Here is a 15,912-nt window from a genome sequence, read left to right as displayed (position 1 = left end):
GAAGGAAAAAACGAAGAAACTTTCTATGACATGATACCAATCGGCTGATGGCTGACCGCGAGCATCCGTTATGTCCCTCCCCTTATGTGAGGCAGCGCTTCGTTCGGAGGCACTGAAACAAGGAAGAGGGGCTGGGATTGTAAATCCCATAAATCAATCACGGCAAACCAAGCCTTCTTCACAGTGACTGGTTTAAGAACGAAGGTGAGCCCACTACCTGAGAGATGAATAAATAAAATGCAATATATCCGTGCTCTGGAATGTGATTCAGCAACAAAAAGAAATAAACTACTGATATGGGCGACAACATGGATGAAACCTGAGAACGTGCAAAGGGAAAGACGCTAGTCACAGAAGACACACACATTCCACACACATGAAACATCCAGAATAGGCAAATTTATAGAGACCGAAGTAGATTCGTGGCTACCTAGGGCTGAAAGGAATGAAGGAGGTGAGGAATAATGGCTAGAGGAATAGGAGCTTCTCTGGAGAGGTAATGAAAATGTTCTAAACATGATTGTGGTGATGGGTGCACAACTCTGTGAATATACTAAGCCATTGAATTGAACACTTCAAACAGGTGAATTGTATGGGATAGGAATCATATTTCTGTTAAACAGAGAAAAAAGTCAGAGCCAATAGTCCTGTGAAATCTCCCTGGCCACATTCATTCACTAATTCAATCAAAAAATATTTATTAGGGGCGCCTGGGTGGCTCAGTGGATTAAAGCCTCTGCCTTCGGCTCAGGTCATGATCCCAGGGTCCTGGGATTGAGCCCCGCATCGGGCTCTCTGTTCAGTGGGGAGCCTGCTTCCCCTTCTCTCTCTGCCTGCCTCTCTGCCTACTTGTGATCTCTGTCTGTCAAATAAATAAATAAAATCTTAAAAAAATACTTATTAGATGACTTCTAAGTCATAGGCCATTCTAGACAAAGAAGATACCACAGGAATTAGAATACACAAAATCTCTGCCCTTATGGAGATTAGGAACAATAAGCAAAGGGAAAGCTAAGTAAAAAGCATAGCTAGTTAGATGATAAGTGATTTAGACAGAGATGAAGCTGCAAAGTTGGTTTGTGCTTTTAGACAGATGAGTCAGGGAAGGTCTAATGGAGAAGACGATGTTTGAATAAAGGCCAGAGGGAATTACTGGTTCAGACATGGGCATTTGGCTCGATTTGGTCCAACTCAACTAAACACAGGGAAAGAAAAAGACTTTGGTTGTTGAGTGGCTGCAGAAGAGGTGTGTGCGCTCTCTCACTCTCTCTCTCTCTCTCTCTCTGGCACACACACACACACACACACACACACGGAATCATCAGATGGGAAAGACAAGCATGTAGCCCTGGTACTATGTGCTGTATCCACAAAGAACTCCCCCCCCCAGGGTGAAGCCAGCACAGGACAACAGAGCAGAGATTCAGAGAGAATCTCAATTTTTATCAGATCATCAGTTAATAACACTGAAATCCGTCCCCGACCCCTCCACTTCCAGGTGTGTGACCTAATTGATTTTCTTTTTGTTTAGACCACATGCAAGGTACACATGTATGTTCCCCAGGAACGGTATCAAGATTCCTTTTTAAGAGATTTCTCACTGCTTTCCTCACAGTCCCTAGTGGGGAAATTGCCACAGGGCTGAACATTAGCACTGACACCCACACGTGCTCCCCACCTCCACTGACCGCAGGTTCCATGGGGGATGAGCACAGTCACAGGCAGGAAATCTACACAGTGCTCGTGCAACCGCAGTGCCTCTTTCATTCATTCCTCAAGCCAGACATGACTGAGTCTCTCCTGCAAAGCACTGCACGATATGCCAAGAATACAACAATGCACCCCCTTCAAGGAGTGTCAGGCTCAGAAGGAACAACAGACAAGCAAGTAAGCAAATAAAGAACTAAAATAAATACTGTCATAAATAGCTTAAAGAAAAGAAATTGGGAGAAACAGAATTAAGAAGAAAAACTACTCTGCAGGACATGAACAGAGAAGACCTCTCCAAGGAAGTGACGCTAGCAGCTCTATTACTGTCCCCAGTCCAGCGGATTCATCGTAGATCTTCGTGAGCAAAGATAAATATCACTCGAGTGGAGAGACACAGAGAGATGCAGTGTTTCAGTAATAAATCTCCAAGTTCTTTGTAAGAGAATCAAACTCTCTCTTTCAGAATGTTTCAGGTTGGTTCTAGTCCTACTGAAGAGACCAGTCTCTCACTGCAAAAGCAGGGCCAGATTCTTGTAAGACACCTGGCCAAATGTAGGGGGCCAGAAGAGAATAACACTAGAGTGGGAGGTGGGCTTAAGACCAAAGGGAGAATGGAGACTGTATGGTTCACTTAAAGACATGAAAGTTCAAATAATGTTTAAAAATACTCCGTAGGCCAAATAAAATATGCCGGTGACTGAACTACCCAAAGAGTCTGTTTTGACTCCTTTCCTAAATGTTCAATTCAACACCTAAGGGCATTTAATACCTTTTGGAAACATTTAAAATAATGAAAATTACCATTTTCAAAAGTGAGTGGCAAAGATACAGAGTTATCCCAATGCAAATATTGTGAAAATAAGGCAGAAGAAGGAAATCTTTGTCAGAATAATAATTGTTTGCCTTTATCACAAATATTACCCTCACAGAGAAGGTTGGGCTAGAACAGTAGAGACAAGGAAGACCAGGTATCATAAATGAGACAGAGTTCCCCCACAGTGGTGGTGATGGTGATGGTGGGGATGGCCTCTGTATTTTCTCCCCTGCAGTCTGGCATTTAGGAGGTATAGGCTGAGAACATCCCAGCATGTACTGAGAAGGCAGAACTACCTCTCAGGAGCTACATGCGCATTTTAGATTTTTACTATGCTATCAATGTCAGCATTCTTTTCTATCATTTCAGTGAAAATTTTTTAAGGTTTAAGCACAACAGGAGAATGACACAGAAGGACAGAAAATATCTGATGGTAGATATATTTTGCACAAGGCACCCTTGCAATCTCTAGAATAACCAATAAAAGAATAAGAAGAGAGTGTATTAATATTACTACTGAGTGAGTAGGGGAGAAAAGGAATAATAAAAATAATAAATCCAAAAGAAGAAAGGAAAACAACAACAACAAAAACAAAGAAAGGTAAGAAATGAGGAAAAAATTACATAGAACAGGAAGACAAAAAAATGTTAGTTACAATTTAAATTTATATTTGAGGGACACCTGGGTGGGTGACTCAGTTGGTTAAGCATCTGACTCTTGATTTTGGCTGCGGTCATGATCTTAGGTTGGTGAGATGGAGCCCTGTGGCAGGCATGGAGCCCACTTAAGATTCTCTCCCTCTCCGGGCGCCTGGGTGGCTCAGTGGGTTAAAGCCTCTGCCTTCAGCTCAGATCATGATCCCAGGGTCTCTGCTCAGCAGGGAGCCTGCTTCCTCCTCTCTCTCTGCCTGCCTCTCTGCCTACCTGTGATCTCTGTCTATCAAATAAATAAATAAAACCTAAAAAAAAAAAAAAGCTTCTCTCCCTCTCCATATGCCCCTCCCCCTGCTCACACATATATTCTCTCTCTCTCTCTCCCTCTCTGAAAAAGAAAAAAAACATTTAGTATATTAGAAAATTATATCATATGTTAAAAGACTAAATATTCTAACTGAAAAACAAAGTAGACTAAATTTTTTAAGTATGTTACAATAGATATGTAAAATAATGTAATTAACCAGATTAATGAAATAAAGGAGAAAACCATAAGATTACTTGATAGATGCTGAAAAATACTTGATAAAATTCAACATGCATTCACAGTTATTCTTAAAAAGGTCTTAGAGGAACCCAGGTGGCTCAGTCGGTTAAGTGTCTGCCTTCTGCTCAGGTCATGATCTCAAGGTTCTGGGATCAAGGCCAAGACCAGGTTCTCTCCTCAGCAAGGATTTGGCTTTTCCCTCTGCCCATCCCCCCAATTTGTACTGTCTCTCTCTTCCTTAAATAAATAAAGTCTTATTTAAAAAAAAAAAGTCATTAGACAAAGACGGGAACTTCCTTAATCTTATCAAAGCTCACAGTGAAGGAACATCTGGGTGGCTCAGTCAGTTAAGCATCTGCCATCAGCTTGGGTCATGGTCCTAGGGTCCTAGGATCAAGTCCCAAATCTGAATCCTTGCTTAGCAGGGTGCCTGTTTCTCCCTCTGCCTGCCGCTATCCCTGCTTGTGCTCTGTCTCTCTCTCCTTCTCTGACAAATAAATAAATAAAATCTTTAAAAAAAAAAAAAAAGCTCACAGTGAACAAGTACATGTGATACTTAAATGTTGAAAAATCTTCCTCCCTGATATTAGGAATGAGATAAGAAAACCTCTAACATTACTTCTATTCAATACTGATTGGAGGCCTAGATAGTACATTAAGGCAAGAAAACGAAATAAAAATATACTAGGATTGGAAAAAATAAATAAAATTTTCATTATTTTGCAGATGATATTATTATATGTGTTTAAAAAAGAATTTATAAGTAAATTATTAGAATTAATAAACAAACATATCAAATTTTCTAGATGAAATTTAAAATTTAGGCAAAGTTTTCAATTAGCAATAATTGCGCCTCAGATAAACCACATTGGCTACGATACTGCCACTGCACAAAGCTTAAAGTTTAATATTTTAAAATCAATGTGATTTATATGTTAGTCACCGTTTGAAAATGGTATGCTAAAAATATAACATAATACTATAAAAATATAATAAATGTGAGTAAATCTAATAAAAGATCTAAGACTACTACACAGAAAGCTATAAAACTTTACTTACAAAGTTTCAAGAAAACTTAACAAATGGAACCATTTATGATATTCATTAATTAATGAGCCCAACATTGTGATAACTCTCCTTAAATTTATGTATGGATTTAATGCAAACTCATACAATTACTGAAAGATATATTTTATGGAAACTGACAAGAGAATTTCAACTTTTACATGAAATGCAATGGACCAAGACTAGCAAAGATATCATAGAAAAAGAAAAAAAAATTAGGAGTACCTGCTCTCCCAGATACCAGGACTTATTCATAAGACTACACTAAGACAGTGTGGTATTGGTACAAAAAGAGAAAAACAGACTAACAGAACAGAACAGAGTCTAGAAATCTAGCCATACATATAAGGTCACCTAATTTACAACCATGTTTGGTACCACAGGCACAGTAGGATAAGAGTATTCTTTTTAGTAAATGATACTATGTCAACTAAATATTCATTTTAGAAATATTTAGCCCCTACTATATACCACACACTAAAAAATAATTCTAGATTTATCATTAATATAAATATAAAAAAGCAAAAAAATAATAAACCTTCTAGAAGGAAAAACTAAGAATATCTCCATGACCTTCGGATAGAAATAGTATCCTTAAGTAGGATAGAAAAGGCATTAACCATTTAAAAAAAAAAAAAGCTAATTTGACCACATTAAAAGTAGTAACTCTCTTTATCAAATACACCATTACAAAAGTAAATAGACAAGTAACAAATAAGGGGTTTTGCAGTATATGTAACCAATAAAAGTTTCATATCCACAGTAATTGGAGAGATTCTATTAATATTTTTTAAAGGAGATGATGATAAGGAGCTTAACTACTGTGTTTTCTTGTAGGAGATCTATTGTTTCAGGTTTTATATTACATCTTTAAACCACTTTGAGTTGATTTTTGTGTATAGTATAAGATAGTGGTCCATTTTCATCATTTTGCATATGGTTGTCCAATTTTCCCAACACCATTTATTGAAGAGACTATCTTTTTCCCACTGCATGGTCATGGTTCCTTGTAATAAATTAATTGACCACAGATGCATGAGTTTATTTCTAGGCTCTCTATTCTATTTCACTGATCTATGTGTCTATGTTTCTGTGCCAGTACCATACTGTTTTGATTACTATAATTTTGTAATATACTTTGAAATCAGGACATGTGATGCCTCTAGCTTTGTTCATTCTCAAGATTGCTTTGGCTATTTGAGGTCTTTTGACCTCAAGCAAGATAGAATTGCTTGCTCTATCTCAGTGAAACGTGCCATTGGAATTTTAATAGGTGTTGCATTAAATCTGTAGATCGCTTTAATTAGTATGGACATTTTAACAAAATTAATTATTCCAATCCGTGAACACACATTATTTTTCCATTTATTCATGTCTTCTTCAATTTCATTCGTCAATGTCTTTTAGTTTTCAGTATCCAGGTCTTTTACTTCCTTGGTTAAATTTATTCCTAGGTAATTTTATTCTTTTTGATACAATTGTAACTGGGATTACTTACTTACTTTCTCTTTTTGAAAGTTGTTAGTGTGTGGAAATACAACTGATTTTGTGTACTGATTTCACATCCTGCAACTTTACTGCATTTCTTTACTGGCTCTTACAGGTTTTTTTGATGAGTCCTTCAGGTTTTCTATATTTACTATTGTGCCATCTACAAATAGAGTCAATCTTATTTCTTCCTTTCCAATTTGGATGCTCTATTTCTAATAGCTCTATGTCTAATAGCTCTGGTTAGGATTTTCAGTTCTATGTTTAAAAAAGTGGCAAGAGTTGACAGCCCTGTCTTATTCCTGATTTTAGAGAAAAGGCTTTCAGATTTTCACCACTGAGTATGATATTAGCTGTGGCCTTGTCATATATGGCCTTTATTATGTTGAGGTATGTTCTCTCTATACCCACTTTGTTGAGGGTTACCATGATGAGTTTTTATCATGAAAGGATGTTGATTTTTGTCCAGTGCTTCTCTACATCTATCAAGATGATCATGTGATTTTTATTCTTCCTTTTGTTAATGTGGTATACCAGAGTGATTGATTTGAGGATATTGGACCATCTTTGCATCCCTGCAAAGTGAGATAAATACCACTTATCATGATGCGTGACTCTTCTTTTGTATTGTTGAGTTCAGTTTGCTAATATTTTGTTGAAGATTTTTGAATCTGTGTTCATCTGGGTATTGGCCTGTATTTTTTTTCTTATAGTGCCTTTGTCTGGTTTCAATATCAAAGTAATGTTGCCCTTTGGGGACTCCCTCTTCTTCTATTTTTTGGAAGTTTGAGAAGTATTGCAATTAATTCTTCTTTAAAATTTTGTAAGATTTTACCAGTGAGGCCATTTGGTCCTGGGGACAGTTTTGATTACTCGTATAAGCTCCTTACTAGTCATTGGTCTGTTCAGATTTCTATTAATTCATAATTCAGTCTTGGTAGGTTGTATGTTTCTAGGAATCTAGAAACATACAGGTTGTCCAGTTTGCCGGTGTATAACTGTTCATAGTAGTCTCTTACGATCCTTCATATTTCTGTGGTGTCAGTTGCAATGCCTTCTCTTCCACTTCTGATTTTGTTCGTTCCAGTTATCTCATCAGTTATTTCTAGAAGTTACTAGTTACTCTATAAAGCACATTTGCTCTATAACTGCCCTGTCTAGGAACCACCTGAGGTAGTAGTCTTGGCAATTTATTCAAGACTATAAGCCTGTTTGCCAGATCATTTCACGTGAAAGTTTCCAACAAGAAGTTTAAATGCATCATCACAATGACAGAGGACTTTTCAGAAATACCCTAAGGTACATGCACACCTATACAAACAGAGATGTTATGTGAGATTCAGTCAAGCATTATGGGCAAATATGGTTGGAAAAGTGTGGCCCACTGCTTTAAAAGAAGGAATGAATTAGAATAACCTGGAAATTTACTGATAGAAATAGAACAAGAACTATTTCTCAAATAGCATTCAACTTATAGTTAGCAAATCAATATGCTATAGCATAGCATGATTTAAGAACAATTCAATTTACAGTTCTCTGCTTAACACAAGTGAAAGTTTCATACTACTCATCCCTGTTTGCCCTAGGCCCGAGGGCAAACATCTCCTTGCTAATAACTGGGCAGTGACTCAGAAAAAGAGACAGGAAACAGAGCCTTCAGGCTGTACTGAAACATAGCTGAGATGGTACCAAGAACAAGCAATCAAGCCCTGGGTCTATCAACAGCTCCACACAAAGGTTAGAGAACCACCCTGCCCCCTTGGGTTACTATTTTATATCTCTTCCCTCTAGGTCTAGCCTTGATAAATCTGCTCTCTTTTACCTGTAGACTATTCCAGAGCACCTTTGGTATCTAAAGATTTGGTGACTAAAGGAAATCAAAAAATTCATAGACATCTAAGTGATTCATCTGAATATATTTAATTGAAGTAAATAAATTTGAAATGGTGCACTTTCACAAAAACAAATCTACTACCTACAGAACCCATGGAATTTGTTGTATGCTTGCTGCATTGATTTAAAAAATAACAGCACTGATAACAATGAAACAGTATCAATTTGTAGATTACTATGGAAGTACTTGGCTTTGGGTTTTATCTATCCTGAGATAAATAACAAAATTGTTCAGTAGATCAGTTTACCCCACTATGAAAGAAGTTATTTTGTTTATCTTCCATACCCCTCACAGCAAAGATCATTTTTGACCAAAATCTTTAACTATGGAGGAAAATAACACATTTATCAAAGGGTATTGACCCATCCATAGCATATGCAGCTGTGAATGCTAAAAGAACCAGGCTGTGAGAACAGTCTGTTGACATCCACATGTGACATCTGTTTCTCGCACTGATTGCCCAGGTCGATTCTCCCATACTGGCCAACTAGGTAGGTGTCCCTTTCCTCTCATACAATTCCTGGAGCTATACGTTAGAACCAAGAAGACTTTCCCAAAAGAGCAGGAGCGCCTCTCTGATCAATACTTGAGAGTAGCTGTGTTTTCCTTCTCTAGGAGAAGAAAATCAATACTATATAACCACTGTGTTACAAATTATGTACTGATAACTCACACTAAAACAAATTAAAATAAAATATAAAAGGGTCAAAGAGCTTTCTTACACTTTCACTAAAAAAATAAATTTATAATCACTCCCTTGACTCCATTCAACACTCATATCCCTTCCATTGTCCAACTTACCATCTTCTCTCAAAATGGAAAAATTTGTCAAAAAATAAAAAATAATTTCAAAAGTCTCCCTCCAAAACATCCTTCTTGCTCTCAGGGCTGATTTTCCAGGCTGATCTGACCCAGTGTCTGGACACACCGAGGCAGTGACTCAACACACACTATTTGGTAAGTTGGCTGAATCTTATCCCTCCCCTGGAAGCAGTGATGAGACAGGACAGGGCTGGCCAAAAGAAGATGAGTATTTGCTAAAGGGAGGTCCAAATAGTGGCGCTAGCAAAAGTCCCAGCACTAAACAGTTATATACACCATTTCTGCATCTGAGAGAAGAGTCAACTAGCCAACTCAGAAGTGCTAGTAATAGCACCCACTACTTATCGAACATTTAACTCTGGGTCATTTATATATGCTATGTCACTTAGTACCTTGGCAGGTACTGGGACTATTATTATTCCCATTTTGCCATTAAGACTGAGGCTAGAGGACCCACTTCCAAGCTCACTCACGTGGCTTTTAGCAGAGGACCTCGGTCTCTCCCGCGTGAGTCTATAGGGTAGCTCACAGCACAGCGGCTGGCTTCCCCCAGAACACGTGTTCTAAAAGTGCAAGAGCCACCAACATGGAGGTTTTGGTATTCTATAACTGAACCTCAGAAGTGACACACCATCATCTCTGTATATTTTATTAGTTACACAGATCAACTGGTAAATATGAGAGGTGGTTACATGAGGGTGTCAGTAAAAGGTGGGGATCATCGGAGGTGATCTTGGAAGCCAGCTATTACAAAAATTGATGCACAAAGGATAAAGTTCGTACTAGAGAAATCAAGATTTCAACCCAGAGGTTGTATATTTGAAGCCCTAAGTCCTTTAGAATCACTGAGCTATTATGGAGCTGATACAGAAGAAAACAGGCAGACACAGTGGACCACACTTCTTGTTTGAAAGCCCACCGCCCACTGGCCTCGGCCTGAGAGTGTCTACTCCAGGGCATCTGGGTCCAGCACGGCTGGAAGTCTTAGTAGCACCTTGGCGTACCTTAGCGCAGGACCCTGTCTGCTGCTGCTTCTTCCTTCCCTAATGCCTAGATATTAGAAGTTCTGTCCAAAACCAAGTCTTTGTCCAAGAACAAAGACTTGGGATGGGGCATAAAGCACAACTCAGAGAGTGTACTAATTTGGGAGGTTTAAACAGTAAAACAGAATGTTGTTCTTTTTAAGCTCCCTTGCAATTCCCCTCCTTGAAAATCAATTCACATGCTCACTTCAGCTAAACAAAGGGAAGAAATAAGTTTTCAGTGACTTTTTAAAAGATTGCTAGCCATATTTCTTTAACAGACATTCATTTCCTGGATTAGACGCTAAGGAATTTATGTTATCATTCTATTTTATTTATTCTATGCATCTGTGGACTATAGAGTAGATCATGTTAAGCATAATGCTTTGAAAGGACTCTTCAGAGAAAGAATTAAATGAATTTTCCCATCTATTCTTAATATTCCCCCTACTGAATGCAGACAGCAACAGGAAAATTCAAAGCTATTATTTTTAATGTCAAATGCCTTACTACTCCAATAAAAGGGGGAAAGATATTAAACTTTTTATACAACAAGAACCAGATAGCACATATCTTGAAGAAACACATCTTAATCAAATTGAACATAGGAAATTAAAAAGAGGGTGGATGACTGAAGGTATCCATCCTCATTTAATTAAAAAAAAAAAAAAAAGAGCACTCGCAATCCTTATGAACAAGAGAGCATGTATTTCTTGCCTTTGTTCCTTTAAGAGGAATAGTGTGGATTAATTTGGGTTCAGAAGGTTCTGAAAAACCTGAGAAATTGCTGTTCTCATTGTCCTGAGAAGAAAAAGAAATACTTCTTCTTTTAGACAAGCCCATTTTACGTTAGGAAGCAACACCAGTGAGTGGGAGATATGAACTTCTGAAAGTCACTTGGATAGCCTTGACCAAGGGGATGAAAATGCCTTTCTGATGACTTTAGATAGTGGCTATAAACTTCAGATAAGAAACCTCGTGTAAAGCCTGCTGAGAAACAAAGGCCCTATGTAAGCATAAGGTGGGGAAAGTAGTGGTATTCTTGGGCAGGTTACCTACATAAAATACCCCAAAACTGGGCTTACAACTAATTCAGCCAACTATCCTATCATGAGAAAAATCACCACAGCAATTATTTATGGAGTACTCACTATCAACAAGGCACTGTGTGTTGGTTATTTAATCCTTACCACAAACCTGAACACTACATTTAGTCCCATTTTACAGATGAGCCAATAGGTTCCAAGAAGTTAAGCACCTTGCCCAAAATCACACAGCTCTGGCTCATGCAGCAGAGCCAGGATCTGAGTTTGAATGCAAGCATAATTCCCAGCCATGGTGTTAGCCTGTCACAGCTGCCTCCATAATGCTGCAGGCACTTTACTTCTCCCAAGCTAAGAATCACCCTGCTCATCTTCAGAACAGGGAGGACAAAAGGAGCCTCCCCGCAACCACACACTCCCTAACACACACACCACACCCTCTCATGCCTGCAGCGATTTTAGATTACATTCTGCAAGTCAAAAATACTCCTCAACACAAATGTGGTTTAATTAGATTATTATAAACCTGAGCCAGGTCTGAAAATATACAGACACGTCCATCCATTTTTTCACTTCACACCTGAGCCTCAGCAGAGAATTCAAATAAAAATGTTACTGATTTGACATGTGTCTTAGTTTGTTTGGGCTGCTATAACAAAAATACAATAAACTGGGTGTCTTCTGAGCAATGGACATCTATTTCTCCCATTTCTGGAGGCCAGGAAATCTAAGATCAAGGACAGCAAATATGATATGTGGTGGCAAGTCCCTTCCTGGCTCAGAGACAGCCATCTTCTCACTGTGACTTCCAATGGCTGAGAGGGTGAGAGAGATCTGTGACCTCTTTCATAAGGATGGGTCTTGCTTGGAGATCAGCTTCAGTCTGGTCCCACAGGGAGCTCTGGCCTCCTCATGACATCATAGAGTTGGGGGCCCCCTTGGAACAAAGGAGTGACCAATCACCCTGGTTTGCCTTGGACTGAGGGGTTTCCAGAGACATGGAACTTTCAGCATTCAATGCAGAAACTAGGACAGTCCTGAGCCAACAAAGATTTCCGTCACTTAAGAGACACTCAGTATTGGCACCAACCTGGAGATGAGAGAGAGACTTTGGGGTGAGGCAGACAGCACTTCTCCTGAGAAGAGGATACTGTAAGTATTAGAAGCCCATTCTCAAAAGTGTGGGATGAGCACACCAGCCTTGAGGGTGATCTCGGCAGGACTCCTCAGCACTCGCCTATACCCAACTGACAGTTTCTTTCACTTCCACATTCTGGCTGTTAAATGTGAATATTCGTCCACTATGTTTACAGATCAAAAGCCACATCCAATTTCCTCATTAACACTAAAAGATTAAATTATCATCAATAAGTCATCACTTGACTTTTTTTCTCATTCCCTTTGTATGAGACTAAAAAACAGACTATAAACACTGGAAGTGCAACGGGATGTTTCGTAATACTTCTGAGTTTCTGGGTAACATGAACTCGCTCCACAAAATCTCAAACCGCATTTGTCAGCCCCACAAGCCAGTGGGAGGAGGTTGTGGGGTCTCCTCCTCTTAGTCTTGTCATGTCACAGTTTCTTCTCCCGAAAATGTAACACACATCCTGGCCTCCCAGAAGAGTTCAGAGGTTTCAACACAAAGTAAATGTGCCACCAGTGGTAGCCTTTACTGCTAACTGTTGAACAGAATCCGAAAGCTTGAATTCTATACCAGTGCTGTGAAGTGGGATGAGAGACGTTAACTAATTAAAATCTAGGTGGTGGCCGGAACAGCGTTCCTTATACGCAGAAAAGGCAGCGCCTCATATTCATCCTAGAGTGCACTTGAATGGCCACTCAAAAAGATTTAGATCTTGGACTTTTATCAAATGATTCTAAAATATTAGCTGGGGTAATTACTTTATACAAAGTCAGAGGCCATTAAAAATTTTTAAACCTAAAGTGAATGCTGATTTGTGTGGCTTTATGGTCAGCATGTGCTGGGGAGGAGAGTAAATGAAGCTTTCGTACGCCAGTCTGATTTGGGAGCAGGAGTGAGAGGAGCTAACAGGATTCCAGCTGCAATTCAACTAGGCTCTTTACACTGTGAGCATGGTTCAGTAACTGCACTGACACGTAAATGGGTTTATCCTTGTAATTCAAATAATTGCTTTGGTATTTTCAGTACCAACCAAGTATGAAAGCTCTGTATAAAAGCTGCAGAAAATTCCCAGGGGAAGGAAAGTATCTATAGATCGGCCTATGAAACTATATACTATCCCCACTTTCTTCACCTTGTAAGGGAAAAAAACAGATATGCTAAATGATACCCATTTCATGGTTTGTCAGAATAAAATGAGATCATTATGTCAAAACCTTTGATAAACTGTAAAGGCCCTTATAAATGAAAGATTGACTACCCTAAGTATCATGAAATTCAGAGTACCATCACACACACACACACACACACACACACAGTTACAGCCAAATGTGCAAACCAAAGGAGTGGGAGGGGGGAGGCTGGTTCTTCTCAGCTTTTTGACAGGAAGGCCAATTTTCTCCCCTAAAATAAACTTAGTCTGAGATAGAGCTGAAAAGATTTGTCAAATGTAAATATCCACTGGTTAACTAGAAGTGAATTATAAACAATACCTACTCAGGGTTATAAGCATTAATGGGGTTAAGTGGAATTTCACACTTGAGGAATTTCATATGCTCAATCTTGACCCAGCTTCAGAAAATATGTGGCTTTACTGTAAAATGCCCTAGAGACTCAAGAGGCATGCTGTTAGTTTGTGGGCAACAAGCAGCAGAATTTAAATCAGGATGGAAAATTAAACACATGGCACTCTCCCCTGGCCTTCTGTTTCTCTCTAGGGGGGAAAGAATCTTACAGGACTCCTCCTTCTTCCTAGCCCTCTTTTCTCTCAAGTCTATAGCCTGCTTCGGCCTGACCTCCTCCTCTTCACCCCACGCCACTGCCTCAACGGCTCCACACTGGTCATTTTGCCGCACCCCTTCCCTCCAGGCTCAGGTTCTGGAGAATTTCCCCAGCTATGGCCTTTCCCAGATGAATTCGTCTTTCTGTCTGCCACCACATCAGTTCTCCTAAAGCAGGGGTCTCAGAGACCCACCACATGCTCTGAGAAAATTAGAAATTCAGTGGTCAGATCAGTTTAGGAAATGTCACTGATCATATCTCCTTCCTGGAGCATCACTTTTGCAAATTAAGGGTCCTGGAAAGTCCTGCAGTCAAGACACCAACTTCACTTTATTTAACCCAGATTCTTCAAACTGAATAATATAACTAACAACCCCAATGAGATAAGTACTATTATGAGGTAGCCATTTTACAGAGGATGACATTTACAGAGGATTACAGAGGATGAGACCAAGGCTATACAAGGTTATATATGTATATGTATATACCTATACATATGTATATGTGTATGTATATATGTATGTATATGTATACATATATAACATATTACATATATTATATATAATAATATATATATACACATACATATGTGTATATATACATACAAGGTTATATATATATGACCCAAAGGTCATACAGGCACTAAATGGTAGAGCTGAAGTTCAGACCAGACTAACTCCAAAACTGAACACTTCGGGTATCCTATAGCACTACAAAAGGAGAAACAATCTTTTTAAGTTTCTACTATCCCAGGCTTCTGATCAAAGATTTCCACCAAATCTCCCTACACGCCATTTATATTTTTTAACGGGATCCTTGCTACTCAAAGTGAGACCTAAGGAGCAGCACCACTGGCATCATCCATCAGTTCATCAGATATGCAAAAATTTAACCCCCATGCCCCAACTGGTGACCACCAGCTCAATGGAGCCAGAATCCACACTTACCACAGAACCCCATTTGAGACACACCACCTGGAAGGTCTTTAGAGCATAATCTAATCTCTGTTTCCTATTCTTCCACTGGTAATTTTGTCTTCCACAAACCACGTTTCCCAGACCCATCAGCCAGGCAGTACAACTGAGTAGTATCCGTCACCAAACAGTCTCTCTCTGACTCAGCCCTCACCCACTCTTCCTCCTCAAATTCCTCCCAGGAGGTTCTGGGATTTCCCCACATGTGTCTTGTACCCTAAAGTCTGATATCCACTATTTTTCCCCCTCCCATTCTGTGGCCATCTATGGTCTCTGCCAACACCAAGCTGGCAAGCGTGCCACCAGCAACTGCTGGGGACAGTGACTGTCCTGATGCCTCAGATGCTGGGCCAAGCTTCCCAATGCAGAGGTGCAGGACATGGTGGGACTGTCCTACCAAGGCCTGCACTAGGCCCTCAGTTTCTTGGACACAGACTGTGAACAATCCTTCCACACACCCCAACATGGAGCACGAAGCCTTCACACTCCAGACAAAGGAAGAGGTGAAGCAGGGCACAGTGGGAGATCCAACAATTAGGGCAGAAGGATTATTCATTTTACAAAATGATTCCCTACAAGGATACCTCAAAAATATATATTTCTGAAAGATTTGACTGACAAGAGCACTTTCCACACAACTTTGCAGACAGCCCATGACTGTGGCCTGAAGTGGGACACACACATGCACTCTCTTGTAGACACCAGATGTGGCCCTGTGGGGAGGACACAGAAGAAGAAGAGGAAAGAAATCTAAGGGCCTAACCCAAGGCAAGGGCTGAAACAGATATGCGTGGCCTCTGGAAGACTCACAACTTAAATGATCCAACTTGAAGAGCTAAGCAGCAGATGCCTCCAGACTAAAGAAAGGGACACGGGAGGGAAAAGGGTAGAAGAGAAAGTAACAGAGGAGCTGATGCCAATGAAGCTGGCCAGGGATGGCTTGAAGCCCCAGA

At 39.6% G+C, this 15,912-nt stretch overlaps 1 pseudogene; it reads right to left on the bottom strand.

Annotated features, from left to right (window-relative positions):
* Positions 1–4,495: 4,495 nt before the first annotated feature.
* On the bottom strand, positions 4,496–4,623 carry LOC123387478 (annotated as a pseudogene).
* Positions 4,624–15,912: the final 11,289 nt, after the last annotated feature.

The sequence above is a fragment of the Mustela putorius genome, unplaced genomic scaffold, assembly GCF_011764305.1.
Source record: "Mustela putorius furo isolate JIRA1106 unplaced genomic scaffold, ASM1176430v1.1 tig00003853_pilon_pilon_pilon, whole genome shotgun sequence".
Classification (NCBI taxonomy): domain Eukaryota; kingdom Metazoa; phylum Chordata; class Mammalia; order Carnivora; family Mustelidae; genus Mustela; species Mustela putorius.
This window is presented reverse-complemented; position numbering and strand designations above follow the sequence as displayed.